The following is an 18,641-nucleotide window of genomic DNA, read 5'->3' on the forward strand; positions in this document are numbered from 1 at the left end:
CTATGAACATTTCATATATTGTGAACAGAGGCAGGGTATTATTTACTTAATTGTTCTGTCCTGAGTAACTAAGGCAAGGAGTAACTAATTGTCTACCTGATCTCTCTCTTTGTATTATGGCGTGACTACACTTGAATTAAATCAAGAGTCGGTTTAGGTTTTTAAGAAATTAATATAACATTGCGTGTTTTGGGGCAGGTATGTGTGTCCTCATGGAAGCTGTCTTTCTCCAACTGATGGGATCTATGTGAAGCCATGAGGCCAAAGGGAGGGAACAGTCCCATGTTCTGGCAAAGGGGAATTCTGCAGGAGGTGGCATCAATCCAGAGAGGAGAGGAGAGCAGGTTCTTGGCAAGTTACGTGGCAGAGAAAGCAACTTCAAGGCTCCCTTCACTGGTGTGCCAGAGGAGATCATGGGAGCAAGAACTGCAAGTTTCAGAGCAGCTGTGAGGATGATGGCGGCAGCATGTCCCCAGTCTCCTCACATTTCTTAGTCTTTTAATTTTTAAAATAGAGGTTTTAGACTGGCATAGTGATAGATTGATACAGGGCTAAAATAGAAACAGAGAGAGGAAAAAAAGGAAGAGTCTGGATTGCAGGGTATCCTGCAGTTCAAAACTCTTTGTACTTGACACCCGTTTCCACAAACCTCACAGCCCCCCCCCGACACAATTAGCTCCAACAGATATTTTCACACATGGCAAAACAAGTCAGAAAAAAGCGTGACCAAAATTGACTTAAAAGAGACAACTCTCTTGTGAGTGTTTAAAAAAGACAAATTCTCTTTCCACCACCAAAAATGCACACTTAGCTGTATGTCGTGTAGTTATGGCCATTTTTAATTTCAAGCATGGTAATGCTGACAAAAAATAAGAGTATTACAATGTTTGTTTGTTTGTTTGTTTGTTTGTTTGTTTGCTTGCTTGCTTGCTTGCTTGTTTGTTTGTTTGTTTGGCTTTTAATATTTTTATTCTGCTTTTCTCCTTTAAAAGGACACAAGGCAGGTTACAACAGTTAAAATATAGCATTTCAGCTAACTATGGTGAGTATACAATATAAAAAAGATCAAATGAAAACAATACTAAAAACATAGTAAAAATACTTAAAATATACATAAGGACTACCAAAACACATTCAAAGTGGTAAGGCACAACAATCCGTTTAAATACTCCACACAGCAGCCAGTCACTAAAGGAAAGCTTGCCTGAAAAGAAAGGTCCGTCCTTCCTTCCTTCCTTCCTTCCTTCCTTCCTTCCTTGCTTGCTTGCTCAAGGACAGTAAAGATGGGGCCAGTATGGCCTCCTGTGGGAGGGAGTTCCAAAGTCTGGGAACAGTGACAGAGGCTCTCTCCTGTGTCTCCATCCGATGCACCTGTGAAGATGGCAGGACCAAGAGAAAGGCCTATCCTGGTGGTCTTAACACTCAAGCAGGCTCAAAAAGAAAGATAGGTCCCTTAAGATAGTTTGGGCCCCAAAAAGGTTATTGCAAAAATTATTGAGTAGTGGGACCAGAGACAGTAAGCAGGCACTTTCAATTCCGTTCTTCTTCTTTATTTGCAGAGCTTGGGAGGGGAAATTGACTATGGTGCTCAGAATCCCCAAGACCAGCCATTCCTAAAGGGTTTTTTTTTTCTTGGCCACAGCCATAAACACAATATGAAAAAAGCATAGGCCAAATCAGGATTGTGTGAGACAGACACATAACAAATCTTATAAGCTGGTATGTGAAGAATTGTTTCCACGGTATGGCCCCCTTCAAATGTGCCACAGCCCTGCATTGAGAATGCCTTCCCTAGACCAGTGATCACCAACCTTGGGCCTCCAGATGTTCTTGGACTACAACTCCCAGAAGTCTTCACCAACACTTTTGCTAGCCAGGATTTCTGGGAGTTGAAGTCCAAGAACATTTGGAGGCCCAAGATTGGGGAACACTGCCCTAGAAAACAGAACCAAAGTAATCAAGTTATGTTTGCTTTTTACAAAGTAACAGAGCAAAAAGAAAAGCAGGCAGAACCCACCTCCCAAGGTGATTGCAATCTTACAGCAGAGCAGACATTGCTCTTGTGTATCACCAAGTCTCTTCCAACATATGGGAGCCTTGTGAAATAACAGTCACAAAAAATTCTGTCTTTAGCAGCCATGTGCAGGTTTTGTAAGCTCAAAACGTCCTTTTTTGAGTCCCTCCATCTCATATTTGGTCTTCCCTTTTTTTTCTCTTCCTTCAACTTTCCCCAGCGCTATTGTCTTTCTCAGTGAGTCTTGTCTTTTCACGATATGTCCAAAGTATGTTAGCCTACGTTTGATCATTTTGGTCTCTAGAGAAACTCCAGGCCTGATTGAAACTAAGACCCACTTATTTGTCTTTCTGATGGGCCATCGTATGAGCAAAGCTGTTCTCTAACATCATATTTTGAATGAATCCATTCCTGCCCCTGCAAACAACTTTCTTTACTAACTTTCATATCCATACGTAGTAATGGGGAACAAACAGACATTACAAGGAACAGTATGAAAACAGCAGTCTGGTATCTTCTCTTCAGAGATATAAATCTCTCTGTCTTGATTTCGCTGTGTTTCTCCAGAGTTCCACTTGCATTTTCTTCCTCTCCTTGTTTCATATCAGGTGGAAAGGGAATATCAGGTTGCATGGAAATTCACATGTATTTTGGCACACACTTTTCTGACACACATACTTTTAAAGGCCTCTTAGTGTATGCCTTTTGGACACACTTCCCCATGACATGCTGCCACCATGCAGAATTCTCCAGCTACTTCACTGGCTGCTTCTAAGGCAGGTGGGGAAAGTAATGATGACACAGCACACACAACAGAAGCAAGTAGAAACACGGGGATCTGCTGCTTCTCTTGGCAGACACATGGCTCTGAAAACACCCCTCCACATTACCATTATGGAGAACAAAATTGATATCACGAGGGCTTGGGTTGGTTGTGGTTGTTAATCTCTGGTTCACTGGACTTGATTGTAGACCCGTAAAATTCAGGTGCTTGTAATTCATGTGCGTGCAATGGCTAATGCCTCATGTCCCGTGTCTCTTCCAATTTCCTAGCCACTTAAATAGTGTGTTGTCAAGGGCCTGACATTCCTGCAGAGATTGATAGCAGCCCCCAGATCTCTTTTCCTCCTCCTCACATTGAGGGAAACAGGTCAAATAATACCATCTGCTACCTCTGGGATTCTTACACATGCATTTCAGTGCCTGCTGCAGACATGATATCATGTCTAGAATGTCAATCAGCAGGTTGCAAGGGCCAAATGGCCAATATTTAAAGAAACATAACCACCAGGGTTCTGTGGTGTGGTAAAACACATGCATGTGATTGGGTTTTTAATATAAATTTTCCAGAACTCTTCAAAGCTTTCTCTGAATTTCCTTTTACAACACCTATTGCCTATCAGTCTAATGTCTATAGCCTTGTGTGGGGTTTATCATTTACTTTGGGCTAAACTCTCCAGCAACCAGCTACATGCCCAGCAAGGACCCAGATTCCAAGGAGACCAAGTCCTAGTACACCAGGGATCTCTCCTCGCTTCACTTCATCCATCAGCTGTGCCCAAATATGAAGGGCTTGGCTTCCCCCATGGATTTCACCCCTTTATCTCTTAATGGTTTTGTGACCTCTTACACTTTCTATCAATAGTCTGTGGGTTAATTTTTAATATCATGGCTGATATTCCAGGGAAGGCTGGAAGCTACTGGCAGGGAGCTTTAGAGAGAAAAGGAGGCAGTAGCTCTTTTTCTCACTCCCTCTTTTCCCCCACTGACAGGCATAGAGGTACATTCCTCTCTCATACATATGCACCAATAGGCAAAAAAGCTGACATTTCACTCTTGTTCTGTCTTCACACTGACACTTCTGGGTGGGCATTCTTTTTCTTATCCATTCATTTATTTATTTAGAATATTTTTACCCTGGCTTCCTCCTTGAAAAAGACCCAAGGCAGTCCTTGAAAATCCCCAGTCAGCAACACTGAAAGACAATATTTAAAGTTTAGAACAATTAGTATACAGCAGCGGTTAACAATATGAAAAGCCAACATTTAAAACTAAGAACAATGACTATAAAGAGGCAGCTTACATCATTAAAAGGCATTATTAAAGCTAGAAACAATATGCATACCAATTTTTAAAAGGGGGGTTGTCACTCTGAGAAATAGAAAATCCAGAAATGAAAACGCAATAACAATCCATCTAAAAATCACACATAGGTAGTTAGATTGCTGAGGGAAGGCTTGCCTGAAGAGAGCGGTCTTTGCCTGCTTGAGGAAGAATAGCAAAGATGGGGCCCAGTCTGGCCTCCTGTGGGAGGGAGTTCCAAAGTCTGGGAGCAGCAACAGAGAAGGCTCTATCCTCTGTCTCCATCAGACACATCTGTGAAGGTGGAGGGACCAAAAGAGAAAGGCCTCTCCTGATGGTCTTAACGTGTCTCATAATGAGAGATACAGTCTTTGAACTTGCACCCAGGTCATTTAGGGCTTTATAGGTTAAAACTAGCATTTCAAATTGTGCCTGGAAACTGATTTTCAGCCTGTGGAGGTGCTATTGCAGAGGGGTTATGTGATCCCTTTAACCAGCCCCAGTCAGCAATCTGACTGCTGCATTTTGGACCTGCTGAGGTTTCCTGGCACTTTCCATTGGCAGCCCCACATAGAGTGCATGACAGTAATCCAGCCAGGAAGTAACTAGGGCATGTATAATGGTGGTCAGATCAGATCTCTCAAGAGATAGACATAGCTGTTAATTGTGCAAATGCACTCCTGGCCACTCCCAAGACCTGGACATCCAGACTCAGCGACTGAATCCAGAAGCACCCCCAAACTTTGCACCTATTTTTTTTCTAATGAGAGTGCAATCCCATCCAGTACAGGCTGCATCCCTATTCCTTGATCTGCCTTTTTGATTGACCAGAAGCACATCTGACTTGCCTGGGTTAAGTTTTAATTTATTCACCCTCATCCAGTCCATTACTGATACCAAACACTGATTTAGAGCTAAAAGAGTTTCTTCAGATTTAGGTGTTACTTACTTAGTTACTTACTTACTAGCAAGGAGTTGATTCCTCTTCACAACCAGAGAAACTGACCTGGTTCTCTCCTAGCAGCTGGAACCATCTCCATAATTAATTAATTGTAGCAGAGGTGAGCACACACAGTTCTTCTTCCATCCATCCCATACTGACCCCTCTATATCTGAGGCTATTGTTATGGACGGGGAAATTTGTGTAGTGAGACCTTAATCATAGCAGGGCCCTTGGTTACACCATCACGGCCACCAAGCCTGGGCAGGAGGGAAGGAGCATCATCTGCCCCTACACGCCCTTGTCCAATAACATAAAGTGAAAGGAAGAGGGAGAGGTTTCTGAAACAAATTGTCCTTTCTCCACAACCTTGAACTTTGGGACACCAGTCTTTCTCACTTACTAGTGTTGTCCTTGGTGGTGGTGTCTTTAGAGAAGAGAATAGCACCCACTCAGACAGAAGGGAAGATTGTCCTATTGAACAGGGACACAGCTGAAGGGAGGGCTTAGGCTGTCCCATGCTGCTGATAACCTTGGTGGCTTCCAAGAATTAAGACTGTTGTTATCTGCACAACACTACCCTACCACTGACCCATCTCTTGCTCTCAGGTTCAGATGTGCTTACACTGCCTGAAAGCACAGGACTGTAGAAGAAAGGGGATGGGCAAAAGAGTATCTTTATGTATCTCTTCCCCATTCTCCACCAAACCCTACTCCAACAAGACATTCTTGAGAAGGAAGTTGGTCATATTTTTTTAACCCCAGTTATAACTTTGGGCATAGAGGAAAGCAGTATTTGTCTATCTCAGAGAAGTAAACAGATTACAAATGGAGAAGCCCCATCAGGTTAGGATGAACATGAACGGTCCAATGTATTTTCATCTATTGAACCGAGTGGGAAAAAGTGTCAAAGATGTTTCTACAATGACAAATATTGACTGTCCATTTTTCTTGCCAGTTCTGTCTTGCCAGAAGTGTCTACATCTATGCACCAAATCTATTGACCAAGATCGACTGGGATTCCTATTCCATGCTTTAGTGGAGGAACCTGTCTCTTTGCTGGCGTTGATATGCACAGGGGGAGTGTAGCATTGTCTTCAGAGGCTAAAACAACAGACGTTTTGTGACTTCCAGGTGGGGCTTCTATTGTGTTATCACCCTGCCTCAATTCTGGTCTGGTCTTCCACATCTAACCCTCTCAACTTTTTCTCACCACAAACAAACAAATAAAAAGTAAGGAACAAAAGACAGAATTGCCTTTTAAATCACTACAGTTTAGAGATACTGCTGCAATTCCTTAGGCTGCCAAGTTAAAAAGAAACTGCTCTTCATAAATACTGCTACTACTAGACAGTTCCAGAATCTTACGAGTTCACTCAAGTTTTGTGTAACTTGCCATAGCTAATTGCAACTAATAGATGAGGTGGCAGAGTGCACTTAGTTACGTGATTGGCCACCCACCCGATTGCCAACCACGATGCACCATTGCACCTTGTCAGTTATCCACATTTAGGTGCAGCAAATTATGCAGACCTTATGTGAAGACCAACAAGATTCCAAACAGCAAATTAAGAACGATTTATTTGCATGAGCTAAGAATCTAAGCATGTACAAGTAGCTTAAATTGGTACTTTAACACTTGTGACGTAAGTAAAAACAGATACATTTGCAAGATGGAGGATCTCTATTCAACAATAATAAAAGTAATAGACACGTGGAAGTGAGCTATCAATGCTGGGAAAAGAAGAGGTATTGCTGCAGCAGGCTATGTTTTGCCACATGACTGGCAAAATCAATATAAATTATGCAGAACAACAAACAGTGCATACTACTTTCTGCCACAAAATGTGGGTTATCCTGGCACAAAAGGTAAGCAATTTTATTTATTCGTTTTGTTCAGGGTTTTGTTTTGTTTTGGTTTTTTGGCCACAGAGGCTGCCCAGTGTGACCTTTTAAACAGACACACTGTAGATCATAAGAATACAACCAATTACTACTGGTGCTGGCAACAAGAGTTCTCTCAATCCCTGTAATTATCGTAATACTATAATTATCTCTGACTGTGATAAGCTCCAATTAATAAGCTTCAGACTTGGAGTATATGGTTCACTCCACTTTTCTCTGCTTCAGCTCTTTCCTTACTTATCGGAGTTAAAGCTTGTAATTTCTGCATTTCTCAGGGCATGAAGCTTGCTGAATACTGTCATTGTCCAGTGGGAATAGAGACTGGTACCAGCCACAGCTTGCCCTTTACAAGCTGCTTTGGTTATCCCAACACAAATGACAAAGAACACTAGCCTTTGTAAGATTTTGTTGATACCCTACAAGGTTTCTGATCAACCATTTTCCACCTCTTTATGGCAAACAAACTACTACTATTGGGTTGGTTCACACATGCATTTAACTGAAAGACTAAACAGAGATGAGCTGCCAGTGTGTTAAGTAGGATCTTTTTAAAACTACCACCAAGTTTAAAGTCACGTCTCATGGTTTTATTTTGCTATATTATTTAAAATATTTCTGCATCACCCTTCCACTCACTAAGTGCTCAGTGCAATTTACAGTAAAACCATAAATAATTCCAGTCCAAAAAGAAAAGAAATTTGATGTTCTAAAATTTGAACATCACCCTTAATCAGAACAATCTTGGTAGAATGATACAATGTTTACCCAGACTTTACAGAACTCAATTTTGGAAATGACAACTTTCTGGGAGCATATTTTTGGGAGCATATGCTGGCTGACCCTGGAAGTTGTATTCCAAACAGCAACATTCCCAAATTTTGGTTTGAAATGATTATTCAGACTGAATAACACTTATTTTTCTAGATTTCTAGAATCCATGGTCTGGCCTACATATTGTACCACATGTATTCTTTGATGCTTAGACATGCAGTCTTTAGTATATGATTCCAAAATATAGTGTGAATTGAAATTCAGAGCCAGGCCATCAATCCAGTACAGTTCCCACACACCACTTCAACCCATCATTACTAAGACACTCTTCTTTTCCATTTGAACAGTATTTAGTTGGAAAACCAGAGGGAATGGATGCTCAAAAGCCAACAGCAGCAACAAAAGGGGAGGTGTACCTGCTAAATGATCAGGGAAGAACAATAGTGAAACTCGTGTTCTCTCTGTATTTATTCTGTGTTTTGCTCCCAAAACAGAAGACGACATAAAATAGCATCTTTGTGCTGCATAAAGCAAACATCTGAAAAAGGAATGTATCTCAAGATACCTCTGACAGTGAGGAAGCCGTGAGAACAGGGTGTCTACCTTTAGACATAAGAGAATGCATTGCCTTTTAAAAAAAAGCAAGACTCAGTTTTTACACAAACTACAGGCTTCAGAGCTGATGATTGATATTGCTTTATTTTGATCTCACAAGTTTGGCTCAGCCCAGGTATAAGGATTAAATTTTAATTAATTGATGTGATACTAAATCTTAGGGGTCAAACTAAATGTTAGTGTGAATTTGGAAGCAGCAACCTTTAAATTATGAAATACATCTGTTTGTAATAGCAATGTGTTTCCTACCCTCCATATATAGCTCTACTTTGTTCTGTGGTTGCTTATTGGAAAGAATAGTTTTTTTTTTCATCGGCAAGGCTGATGAATCCCATTACTGGAGGAAAAACTTGTTAATCACAGGAAAATCCCTGTAATACAGTGGACCCTTGACTTACAGATGGCTTGACTTACAGACTTTTTGAGTTACAGACTTCTCTGGCCGCAAAATTTAGGTTTGACTTGCAGACTGAGATTTGACTTACAGACCAGAAAAAAACCAAAATGGAACAAAAACGGCCTGTTACGGGATTAATCGGTTTTCAATGCACTGTAGGTCAATGGAGACTTGACTTACAGACTTTTTGACTTGAGAACCGCCTTCCAATACGGATTAAGTTCTCAAGTCAAGACCCCACTGTAGCTAAATTGACATTTAGTCTGTGAAGGATACCGTCTTGTGCTTACTACCATTCACAAAGTGACACCAAACAGAGGAAAATCCCAGAAGCTGACCCTTTTTTTTAATAGTCAACCACTATAGTCACCCAAACACAAAGAAATTGTTGGGGCTGTTTTTTGACAAGTAGATTCCTTGTTTAAAAAAAATGCCAGCAAAATTGGTCTTTTGAATTTATTTGCTCTGTTCTAAATCTGAGGATGTTCATGATCACTTTTTTGTCATTGCTACATAGAGGGTAAAAGGACCGCACTGTGAGATGTTTTTTAGGCAGCAGGCAGGTATGCCTGTCCCTCTGAGATATGTTAAAAAAAACCACTGGGCAAAAGTTAAAAATAAAAAATAAAAAATGCCAGCTCCTTGGGCATGCCAGTAGTAGTTCTCTTGGATCCAAATCTTGAAATATGTTCCGTTGGTGCTGAGTATCCATATTCTTACCATTTCATTTGTTCTCTCTCTCAACTGACAGAGGCATTCTATTGAGAGCGCCACCTTGCGCCACGAGAGCCTTTTTTGTACCAGTCCAGGCACAGCTGTTCCAATGCCAAGAATTCTTTGCTCTCTGGCTAGCCCTTTTGACGCTGCCAGCGAAGCTCCGATTTCAGCAAAGAATTTGATGGTTGTCTGGTAAGCATATAACTCATAATAGAAGCTTTGTTCCAGGGACACTTCAAAACTCCTGGGCTCCCTTATAGGGGTGCAGCTTACTGGCTTTCAATATATTACATTATATTAAAGCTATTTTAAAATATATATAAATTGGACAGATTATAGGGGCCTGTTAGATCCAGATAGGGAGGCTAAAATTCTCAGCTAATTTTATGAGTTCACTAACAATGACCCGCCAGCTTTGATTTTTATACTAAGCCCAGTGGAATCTGGTTTGTAAAAAGTAAGTAGTGCTTGGCTTCTGTATGTTACACTGAAGGATGCCTTGCTGAGACCACTTTAAAAAAAACAGGTTTCATTATGTTTACAGTCCCAGAATCAGAAGATCACATTTGCTCTGCATTCAAACATATAATCTGATGATACCTATGAATTATATAAGGTTATATCTATTAACGGACTTTTCCCTTCCCCCCCCCAGCCCAAGTAGCTCTTCCACCTCCCACCCCTAGTTATAAAGAAGGTTGGAGCCACCTACTGAATGGAGTAGACTATGATGCAAGGGAGCAGGAGAGAATCCCAAAACCAGGCAAAGGAAAGCATGTGCCCTTGGTTTGCAGGGATGTGCCCTCCTGCCTACCATAGCCTAATCCATTCAATTACCATTTATCCTCTATGTGACATTTTGTTGGAAAGACAAAGGCTGAGAAAGAATGCAGGTTCTCCCTTCCCATTTGGGGGGTAGGGGTTCTGGATGTGGTGCCATGAGGAAGAGGGGCTGGGAAATCTGATTCCAGCAGCCTAGTCAAATGGACATACATCTCGAACAAGCGCAGAAAATGTTCCCTCCCAATGATAAAAAGATCAGAGTTGTAGAACGGACAGCTTTGCAAAGGGTGGAAGATACCCATTATGTCTTCACAGTCTGTGTACTGTATTCTCTAACTCAAATGAGTAGGACGTGGTAATAAAGGAGAACAAAGTACATAATGATTGGTATATGGAACAGTTTCTAGGGACTCCACTTACTGTTGCTTCCAGGTTTTGTGGGATGTAGCAAGATACACTCAATGCCAAAATTTAGGCTCTCCTTTCCAAGCTACTACTGCCATATTTCTTGCCTTCTGTCCTGCACACAGTTTACCAGAGTCACTCAGAGAGCACAAGAGAAAGCAAGGATGCGAAAGCATGGAGGAGGAGATTCCAGAAAGTAGTTTTTTTGAAGGCTTACAAGTTATATTTTTTGCATAATGACCAGTGCACTAATCTATCTATCTATCTATCTATCTATCTATCTATCTATCTATCTATCTATCTATCTATCTATCTATCTATCTATCTATCTATCTATCTATCTATCTACCTACCTACCTACCTACCTACCTACCTACCTACCTACCTACCTACCTACCTACCTACCTACCTACCTACCTACCTACCTACCTACCTACCTACCTACCTATCTATCTATCCATTTATTCATTCATTCCATTTGTACCCCGCCTATCTGGTCAAAACAACCACTCTAGGCGGCTCTAATTTTGCCACTATACCATGTCTAATTTTGTAATTTGTTTGTGCAGCCTTTGGACATTCACAGTACAGGTGTGACACAGTTTCATCTTTTTCTTGGCAGAGTCAACATTAGCTGTTACCACTAATTCCTCAGATCTTAGCTTTCATCATATTGGTTGGAATGCTTGTTCTTCTGCAGCAAAAATCAAGCCTTCAGTTTCTTTCTTAAGGTTTATTTTTAATTAATAGCTGGTGGTAGCAAAATGCCCCTTTATGGATTGCTGCCTTTTCGTGGCGAGGGGGCTTGAGTAATTCAGAGAAGCTATGGGCTATGCCGTGCAGGGACACCCAAGACAGACAGGTCATAGTGGAGAGTTCTGACTAAATGAGATCCACCTGGAGCAGGAACTGGCAAGCCACTCCAATATGTTTGCAAAGAAAACTCCATGGACAGAAACAAAAAGCTAAATGATATGACGCTGGAAATTGAGCCCCTCATGTCGGAAGGCGTCCAACATGCTACTGAGGAAGAGCAGAGGACAAGTAAGAGTAGCTCCAGAGCTAATGAAGTGGTTGGGCCAAAGCCAAAAGGACGCTCAGCTTTGGATGCGCCTGGAAGTGAAAGGAAAGTCCAATGCTACAAAGAAAACTACTGCATAGGAACCTGGAATGTAAGATCTATGAACCTTGGTAAGCTGGATGTGGCCAAACATAAGAAATCAAGAATCAACATTGACATCCTCGGCATCAGTGAACTAAAATGGACGGGAATGGGTGAATTCAATTCAGACGATTATCATATCTACTATTCTGGGCAAGAATCCCGTAGAAGAAATGGAGTAGCCCTCATAGTCAACAAAAGAGTGGGGAAAGCTGTACTGGGATACAATGTGGGATACAAAAATGATAGAATGATTTCAATATGAATCCAAGACAGACCTTTCAACATCACAGTAACCAAGTTTATGCACCAACCACCAGCCTGCTGAAGAGGCTGAAATTGACCAATTCTATGAAGACTTACAACACCTTCTAGAACTGATACCAAAGAAATATGTTCTTCTCATTCTAAGGGATTGGAATGCTAAAGTAGGCAGTCAAGAGGTAAAAGGAACAACAGGAAAGTTTGGCCTTGGAGTTCAAAATGATGCAGGACAAAGACTAAAAGAGTTTTGTCAAGAGAACAAGCTGCTCATCACAAACACACTTTTCCAACACCACAAGAGGCGACTCTACTCATGGAAATCACCAGATGGGCAATAGCAAAATCAGATTGATTATATTCTCTGCAGCCAAAGATGGAGAGGCTCTATACAGTCAGCAAAAACAAGACCTGGAGCTGATTGTGGCTCTGATCATCAGCTTCTTATAGCACAAATCAAGCTTAAATTGAAAAAAGTAGGAAAAACCACTGGGCTAGTCAAGTATAAACTAAATCAAATCCCTTATGAATATACAGTGGAAGTGAAGAACAGATTTAATGAACTCGATTTGGTGGACAGAGTGCCTGAAGAACTATGGATGGAGGCTCATAACATTGTACAGGAGGCAACAACAAAAACCATTCCAAAGAAAAGGAAATGCGAGAAAGCAAAGTGGCTGTCCAACAAGGCCTTTCAAATAGCAGAGAAGAGAAGGGAAATAAAATGCAAGCGAGATAGGGAACGTTACAGAAAACTGAATGCCGACTTCCAAAGAATAGCAAGGAGAGACAAGAGGGCCTTCTTAAATGAACCATACAAAGATAGAGAGGAAAATAATAGAAAGGAAAAAACCAGAGATCCGTTCAAGAAAATTGGAGATATTAAAAGGAACATTTTGTGCAAAGATGGACATGCAAAGGACAAAAATTGTAGGGACCTCACAGAAGTAGAAGACATCAAGAACAGATGGCAAGAATATACAAAAGAATTGTACCAGAATGATCTGGATGTCCCGGGCATCTCAGATAGTGTGGTTGCTGACCGTGAGCCAGACATCCTGGAGAGTGAAGTCAAGGGGGCCTTAGAAAGCACGGCAAACAACAAGGCCAGTGGAGGTGATGGCATTCCAGTTGAGCTATTTAAAATCTTAAAAGATGATGGTGTCAAGGTGCTACACTCAATATGCCAGTGAGTTTGGAAAACTCAGCTGTGGCCAGAGGATTGGAAAAGATCTGTCTACATCCCAATCTCAAGGAACGCAGTGCCAAAGAATGCTCCAACTATCGTACAATTGCACTCATTTCACATGCTAGCAAGGTGTTATGCTCAAAATCCTCCAAGGCAAGCTTCATCAGTATATGGACCGAGAATTCCCAGAACTACAAGCTGGATTTCGAAGGGGCAGAGGAACTAGAGACCAAATTGCTAACATGCACTAGATTATGGAGAAAGCTAGAGAGTTGCAGAAAAACATCTACTTCTGCTTCATTGACTACACAAAAGCCTTCGACTGTGTGAACCACAACAAACTAGGCAAGTTCTTACTAGAAATGTAAATCTAAAGCAGGGCAGGAAACATTTCACCTTTGTCCATGATCAGAGTTCACTCTGATGGCAGAAAGTGGGGAGTAATTGAAGAAACTCTTAATGAGGATGAAGGAAGAGAGTGCAAAAAATAGTCTGAAGCTCAACATTACTAAGATCATGGCCACTGGTCCCATCACCTCATGGCAAATAGAAGGGGAAAATATGGAGGCAGTGACAGATTTTGCTTTCTTGGGCTCCATGATCACTGCAGATGGTGACAGCAGCCACAAAATTAAAAGACACCTGCTTCTTGGGAGGAAAGCAATGACAAACCCAGGCAACATCTTTAAAAGCAGGGACTTCACCTTGCCAACAAAGGTCCGCATAGTCAAAGCTATGGTTTTTCCAGTAGCGATGTATGCAAGTGAGTGTTGGACCATAAAGAAGGCTGCTGACGGCCGAAGAATTGATTTTTTTAAATTGTGATGCTGGAGGAGACTCTTAAAAGTCCCCTTGACTGCAGATAGAACAAACCTGTCCATTCTGTAGGAAATCAACCCTGAGTGCTCACTGGAAGGACAGATCCTGAAGCTGAGGCTCCAATACTTTGGCCATCTCATGAGAAGAGAAGAGTCCCTGGAAAAGACACTGATTTTGGGAAAGGTAAGAGGAGAAGGGGACGACAGAGGACGAGATGGTTGGACAGCATCATCGAAGCTACCAACATGAATTTGGCCCAAAACCTAGAGGCAGTGGAAGACAGGAGGGCCTGCCGTGCTCTGGTCCATGGCGTCATGAAGAGTCAGACATGATTTAACGACTAAACAACAAGTGGCAAAATATGGTTTCTTACAACATCTTGCTGAAAGAACACAATCTGTCTCATTGTCTTTTACATCAGTGCACGATAGGTAATTCATAACAGCGCAAGTGAATATAGTGGACAACAGTGGGAAAACTTTACCAGATTCTTTTATGAGATACTCACGTTTGGATCAAGCAAAGTGTTTTTCATTGTGCACCTCTTCTGCAACTTACCTCAAAATATTGGTAGTGGCCCTCAGTTTCAATTCCCTGTTGGCATTGTCCCAATAAAGTTCTCCTCTTTCTCATATCCAATAAAGCAATCCTTTGGTTTTTACTGTTTTGGTAGGGATGAGGATCGATCAGTCATCCTTGCATTGAAAACAAGGGATGTCAAGACTTAACATGTATGTTTCTATTTTGCTTGGCCATAATATCAGTGTATTATGAAACATATTTTGAAAACACGCGAGAAATGGGCAATGATTACTGCATTGGGTATTAAAGAGGTTGAATCTCTCTTTTAAAAGTTCACAAAATGTTTCCAGCCTGCCTCCCCACTTCCCCCACTTGAGAAGCTGCTAAGCTCCAAAAGAAGAGGGAACGGATCTGGCATCTTTGGCAACAGAATCTGGGAGGCTCCACCTTGCTTTTGATTATGGGCAAAGGTGAAATGTTTCCTGCCCTGCTTTAGACTTACCTTTCTAGTAAATGAGGCTTGGTGATGCCTAGAACTTGCTATGTGAACTCCCCCATTTCTTGCTACTGATCCTTGTGGCTTCTCGAGGGCTGCTCCCTCAAGGGGGCCTGCTGCCCAAACTAATTAGGCAGAAAAGAACCCAGGCAGGAAGTGAGGCACACCAGTGAAAGCAGAGGTTCGTGGGGCTTTGAGGGGGGGAGAAAAATTGGCTAGTTTTACACTTAACTTTCTGTTTTAATTTCTGTTGCCTCTAAGGACACACACACACTGTGGACGTACTGACTTAACAGTCAATCTGCCCCCATGGAACTACAACTGTATGAGATGGTCTAGTGACTTCTGTTAGGGAATTCTCAGCACCCTCACCGCACCAGATCACAATTTTCTTTACTTATTTATTTTTGGTACGGAGGGAGGGAAAGCTGTGATAGCATAACAAATTTAAATTTGATATATTCTTATAATGCCATTGCCCCTCCTGTAGGAGAGAGGGATATGGTTGCGCTGCGGGTTAAGCCGCAGAAGACTCTGTGCTGCAGGGTCAGAAGACCAGCAGTCGAAAGATCGAATCCACCCGACGGAGTGAGCTCCCATCACTTGTCCCAGCTCCTGCCAACCTAGCAGTTCAAAAGCATGTAAATGCAAGTAGATAAATAGTTACCACCATGGTGGGAAGGTTACAGCATTCCGTGTCTAGTCGTGCTGGCCACATGACCACAGAAACTGTCTTTGGACAAAATCCTGGCTCTATGGCTTGGAACCGGGGATGAGCACTGTGCCCTAGAGTTGGACACGACTGGACTAAATGTCAAGGGGAACCTTTACCTTTAGGAGAGAGAGAAATTCAAGAGCAGCATTCACAGCTGTTTCACTCCTTGCTTGAGAGATCTTATGATTTACAAAATTATATGTGTGGAAGTCACTGAAACATGGAGTTGCTGCATATTATCTCTATTTCCTTCACTGTTAGCTTTTCCCATGCTCCATTTCTTTATGAAATGAAAGTTTATGTGACATGTGGAGTCTCTGCGTCCAGTTTGAGCCCCTGAAAAATCATAATTCCTGGTTGCATCCAGAGGTTCCACATCTAAGAGATTATCTCATCTTCCCAATATCAGTTGTCATGCAGACAGTGACAAGCAGGAGACAAGGCTCAAATCTTCTGCCCAAACATGCTTTCAAATGATGTCCCCCAACCTCAGAGACACATACCTTTTTCTTTTTGAAAGTTTGGATAGGACTCATGTGTTTAAAAATATACAGCTAAAGTCAATAGACCAGCTACAGTTTTCTTTGGCATTCACATTTTTTTTTCTTCTGCATGAGTCTCTGATCAAGCAAGCGCCAGTAAAATCTGTTGGATATCTTTGGCCAGATACTGCATGTGTGCATTTGACACAGTGAGAAGAGTTTGCCAATCAGCTACACACCACTTGAGAGATACCCTAAGGTGCTGCAGACAGCTTTAGAGAGTCAGAATCCTGAAGCTTATCATAGGAATGACTCCAATAAAGCAATCAAGTCATTAAAAAACATGTCCCTGTTCTGTGTTGTTTGTGGCAATGGACTGTTGGCTTGCCATAACATGAATACAGGAAGATGGCATAGACAGCTGGAACAGCCCCCTCACCAAGAAAATTGTGATAAGGTATCTTGGCAGCCCATGAGCCACCTGTAGAACAGAGGCATGAGGTTATACATTTTGTCGAGTGAAGTAATTTTATTTCAACCAATTTTATTTATTGCTTCCTCCAATAATGCACCACTAGTCCACAAAAGCAGAGATCATAATGGCAGCCTAAAATAGAAAGGTCTGTGCAAAGGGAAGTATATGCACTCTCCATAGCTTCTGAAAGAACCCCCTGTAGTGTCTGAAAAAGGTCACTCTTCAAAGAGCCATCTGTAATCTTGTCCAAATCATGCACACAGGCCAGGAGTCAAAGGGGTCAGTTTTGTGACAGGACTTGCAGTCAGCAGAGGATATTCTCCCCTCCTTAAGAGAAAAGGAACTCTGGATTTCTATTAATCACAGGAAGAACTTGGGTTTACAAGAACTGGGCGCATATTGCAGCAAATTTCTTTAAAGGCCTGGAGTGAGTGCATGTGCAGTTGCATGGTAAAGAGTAAAAGCTTAAGTGGCTCTCTCTATGCTTCCTTCATCAAGGCCTCACTTCATGCTTTGCCTTGCCAAAATGGCATGGCAACTGTGCTTTTGCTCAAGCTCCACCTTTCCATTTCAAGGATACCCAGTACCTGTGCAGAACGGGAGCCAAACTGTAAGGCCAAATAGAGCTTGGCAGGCTCCTATGGAAGTACTATACAACTATCCTATCCAAAGCTATAGTACTTCTGTTTGCCTCTAGAGCCGATGCTGGCAGAAAGGGATGCACTCTGTGCCCTTGATTCTTGAGCTGGGTGATGGTGGGGAAAGTGGGTACCCAAACAATCCTAGCAGCTGCCCTGACAGTTGCTCTTTCTGTGCTCTGTGGTTTGTTGGGGATAGCTGAGGAATGAACACACACACACACAAACTCTTTAGCTTTTCACGAGGTCATTTATGAGACAATGCACTAATGCTGATGTTGGTTAACTAGCTCTTTGAGAACCCATTACTTTAAATACATCTCTGAATCCCACGTTTGTTTGCAGCCCATCTCTTGTTACAAGGGATGCAAGCAAGAGGTTTAGCTCTTGCTTACACTACTACCCATTGAAAACCAAGCAATCTGAAGCAACTCATAGCAACAGATAGCAACTATGAGGTCAAATTCCAAATTCAGGGGGAAATTTTCACCAGCAGATGTGTACAGGAGTTATAGCCCAAATGCCCCCTGCCCTGATTCTCCTTGAGAAAAGGCAAAATAATATAGAGATATATCACAAAGTGAGTACCAATGTGACATCTCCCTTATATATAGGTATACAGATATAGATACATGCATATATGCCCACACTATATATACTGTATATTGACCAGTATCCTTTTCAGCAAATGTAGATGGAAGGGCAATTGCATCAGCATTCTCTTCGCCCTGCCATGCAATCTGCTGCACAACTCATCTTGCAATCAACGTGAAAACAGACACATTGCCTACATGATTGCTGTGCCTTGTGTCACCTCAACACGATATTAGCCATGGTGATGAAAAGTAAAATATGGCAATGAACATTAAATCAGGATAATTTCTAATTATAATAAATAAGCATGACTGCTTTATGTTACTCCCTATTTTATCTCAAAACTGCCCTTGTGTGGTAGGTTTGGCTGAAAGGTACCGACCAGTCAACAATACCAAGAAAGTTTTGGGTTTAAGCAGGAATTTGAAGTGGGTCTCCCTGTTCCAAATTCACTGCTATGACCATTAATTACATAAAACTGGCTATCTCCGCTCATTGTGTAAATATAAATAATGAAAAAGCTGAAATACACTGGTAGAAAAACAATGCAATAATGCATATGCTTAATGTGCATAATATGCTACATTTTATAAATGAAGATTTGCAGTATATATACATATATTTGCATAACATGATCATTAGGCTATCCCAGATTTGGA

At 41.6% G+C, this 18,641-nt stretch overlaps 1 protein-coding gene across 1 annotated transcript in view; it reads left to right on the top strand.

Annotated features, from left to right (window-relative positions):
• The window catches only part of LOC110074991 (potassium voltage-gated channel subfamily KQT member 1), a 535,131-nt gene that overhangs the window by 500,330 nt on the left and 16,160 nt on the right, over positions 1 to 18,641 (top strand). The window contains exon 19 of the mRNA XM_078394146.1: positions 1 to 18,641. This exon is cut by the window's left edge and continues 12,807 nt beyond it; it is cut by the window's right edge and continues 16,160 nt beyond it. The gene's annotated coding sequence lies outside the window, so the exon portion shown is untranslated.

The sequence above is a fragment of the Pogona vitticeps genome, chromosome 5 (genome assembly GCF_051106095.1).
Source record: "Pogona vitticeps strain Pit_001003342236 chromosome 5, PviZW2.1, whole genome shotgun sequence".
Lineage (NCBI taxonomy): Eukaryota > Metazoa > Chordata > Lepidosauria > Squamata > Agamidae > Pogona > Pogona vitticeps.